Here is a 3,547-nt window from a genome sequence, read left to right as displayed (position 1 = left end):
GCACTTGTCTCTTCACGTAATAAGCAAGGGTATCTTTTTAAGCTTGAATATAAAGGATAGTAAACAAATTGCTTTTGTGAACAAACATTTCAGTGCCCTCATTCCTCACGGAATTACTGACGGCTTGCCGTTGCTCAAGAGCTCCACGTGTGCCTGCTGTCTTGAGGCAAAACGTGGTTTGTCAGCCGAGCCATCGAGCAGGCTGCGTTGGAGGTCATATTGGCTGCGCTCGTTACTGTGGCATACGTACCTTGTGTCGGGCTGACGCTGATCATGTAGGGCGCACCCCGAGAAGAGGCTTACGCTGACTCTCGCCACTCACCAAAATTGGTGTCAGTGGGGCACAAAATTTTTGGTAGCGGGGGATGAGGGTCTCGGCGCCACCGGGCTCTATCCCCCACCTAGTGCAATCAAAAATAAGATAATGATAATCACCAGGCCTGCTTAGATCGCTCCGCACATTTAGGGGCGAAGCTCCTTGTGGCGGTACTTGTTCGTCCCTCGTAGCCGTTGAAGTAGTGTGTAACAAGTATAACTTTTTGATCTCCAAGGTGATGCCGGTGAGACATTTCTTCTGTGCGTTGTTGAACAATAAAATATAATGCTTAATGTACAAGCCAATGACTGCTCAGGGGGAATGAGAAACAGGAGAATTCAGCTTTTAGTTAACGCGCACGCTGCGAATTTTTTTATTGTTCAACAACGCACAGAAGACAAGAAAGGGTTGCTACGTTATACTCGCTGGGCGTAAGCTCCTAAGTTTCAGAAAGGTTTCGCGAGCGTTGGGCCACAGTGCAATGAATACAGTGAACTGGTATATACCATGAAATCCAGGTGGTTAAAGGTGGGAAGTAGACACGAAGCGCTAGCCGTAAGAAAGTGTGCGTGTGCCTCCTCTCGTTCAGTCCTTGGAATGTCTGCTGGATGGCGGTGCTTCTATATGGGGAATATATGATGAAAAGATGCGAAATGGTGGTACTTGGAGTGTTGAATAGGTGGACGAACGGACACACAGACAGATGCTTGGACAGACGCATGGAAGGCTGCACTGACGGATGGACGCATGGACAGACGCAGGAGCAGATGCATGGAAGAAAGCAGGGACGGATGCATATATCAACGTGCGGACGCATGAACAGATGCACGCACGGACGGGCGGATGGACGCACGGGCGGCCACACAGACGCACGCATGGATGGACGGAAGCAAGAACGAATGGACGGACAGATGCTTCGCCCCACTATCAATCATTCACTCCGTGGATATGCTGCCATTTTTTTATTGAGCGTCACGACATAAAATGACGCTAATATATGTACAATTGTTGCACGCACAGGCATATGTTAAAGAGTTGCAGATGCTTATGTAATCAGTTGTTTGCACTTGCGCAACGATACCAACTGGCACATGCGCATTAGCAACACAGGATGCTGATATGAAGCGCTGATGCTCGCGACACTGCTGGACACTGCTACACAAATCAACTTGTACGCATGGCGAGTAACCACAATTGACGTAAACCCGACGTGACGGCTGTATCAAAAAAGTACATATGTGATGTTTATATAATTAGGTAGACAGCATTGCAACCACTATTGATGTTTTACCAGGATTAGCGTCTATTTTAAAAGAAGTTCTGAGACATGGCGTAGCTCTGTGGTAAGATGCTTCACTGCCACGCAGAATGCTTGGGTTCGATTCCAGATTGGACCCTGTAATTTATTCTTTGCAGTCGTCGGGTCGACGCCACCGATGTGGAGTATTTCCTAACGCTCACGGGTTAAAATTTCCCACATGTGTTCTCGTCGTTCCTGGGTAGATACTAAGTGTAAATCACCTGTAGCACGTACCCGCACAGCAGCGGCACATACCTGCCCGTGGGTATGTGCCAACGCTCGTGCGGGAAGTGTTTGACGACGTTCGCGACGGGATTGGGACATAATTCATGCCTTGACTAGAACGTAATATTCGTCAAACCATCTTGCCCTCCCATGCTAATTTTGGTTGACGCCAAGTTAAGGGTTTGACCAAGAGAGCACCCAAACGTAAACGGCTAGATAGATAGATATATAGATACGCTCAATGTCGCCGAAGTTCGCTAGGAAATACTTCGAATTTAAAAACATAGGACTAAAAAAACCCAAGATGGCGTGCGTTGGGCACGCGCAGGCTCTAAAGGTCGAAGTGCCGCACCACCATGCGTGTCGCTGTACGCGAGCCTTGACACGATGTGGTCAAAGTGCGCATAGGTGTTCTATAGCATAGTGGCTCACTCACACGCGTTCTTACCTCGGCGTTCGGGTACTCTGTACCTCTTGTGCTCCCACCACAAGTTTCCTTTAAAGTTACAGTTGTTAATGAGATATTGTTAAATATCTCTTTTCGAAAAAATTTCCATTTTGGTGTTGGCGTAGTTGATTGTAAGCAAAAAAATCATCTTTGCGTGACTGAAAAATCGAGAAAAATGCAAATCAATTTAATAACAAAAATTCTTGGTTGCAGTGGAGATTGAACCAGGGTCGTTTGCGTGGCACCTAAGCGGATGTTTCACCACGCAGCCACGCCTCATCTCGGGAAAGCAACGAAAGAACTTCCACTGCTTGGAAATACTGTGAAAGTAGCTTTCGTGCTTCACAAACACACGCGTCCTGTATACATGCTTCACAATGCAAAACGGGACCTTAAGAAGTTTGAGTAGTTCATTATTAGTAATTAGTTCTTAAATTCATGATGTTAGTTACTTTTAGCTAATAAAAATATTATACTAAAAATACCGAAAAAGAATAATCTACTACCAAGTAATTGGTAGGTGAGGAGAAAGATAAGATGTAGTAGAGAGTTTGCGGTGTCAAAAAGCAACCATTGCAATCTTTCTGTTTCCAAGTACGTTCTTTCCTCCTTTTCCTTGAACTATTTATTACTTGATAGTCCAATAATTCATAGAACCATATCTTGGCCAATTCTGCTGTGTGCGCGTGAGCCATAGTTCAGACATCATCATCATTATCACCATCATTAATCAAGAACAACAAAATGTCACTCTTCCAGCTTTCGCGGTGACTGTGCAGGCGTCAAAACAAACAAAACAAGACGGCTGCGCTTTCCGCCCAGACTGCACGTTTCTTTATGGATGGCCTTCTTGGTTTGGGGGCCACGAATCACTTTTATGAAGTTCACCTTCACGAAAAGCTGATGCAAGACGCTATCTTTTGAATATTGTAGCTGACTAGGCTGTTTTCTTATTCATATTCATGCTAAAACAAGAAAAGAAGCATGGCCATAATAACCAAGCACACCGGAAGAGCGCCGACTTCTTACTCAGTTTGGTTCGTAGTAGCCGTGTTCTTTGCGCTGTTCAGTAGCCTATTATTCTGAAAAGACAAGAAGGTTGGTTACACACCCAAATATTAAGCGACACGTAAAGCTCACTGCATGCTCAAATTATTTGCATGTGATAAATAATCGAATCTTACAGAAGACTGCATCAGTCAAGCTCAATTTTATTTTCAGATACGTCACTAGCAACCAGTTTGTTCGCCCACGCCGT

At 45.2% G+C, this 3,547-nt stretch overlaps 1 pseudogene; it reads left to right on the top strand.

Annotated features, from left to right (window-relative positions):
- The first annotated feature begins 242 nt into the window (after positions 1-242).
- On the top strand, positions 243-387 carry LOC119170898 (U1 spliceosomal RNA; annotated as a pseudogene).
- The last annotated feature ends 3,160 nt before the right edge of the window (positions 388-3,547 follow it).

This window comes from Rhipicephalus microplus, chromosome 2 (genome assembly GCF_043290135.1).
Source record: "Rhipicephalus microplus isolate Deutch F79 chromosome 2, USDA_Rmic, whole genome shotgun sequence".
Taxonomy (NCBI): Eukaryota; Metazoa; Arthropoda; class Arachnida; order Ixodida; family Ixodidae; genus Rhipicephalus; species Rhipicephalus microplus.
The sequence above is the reverse complement of the archived record's forward strand: the minus strand, read 5'-3'. Positions and strand labels throughout refer to the sequence as shown.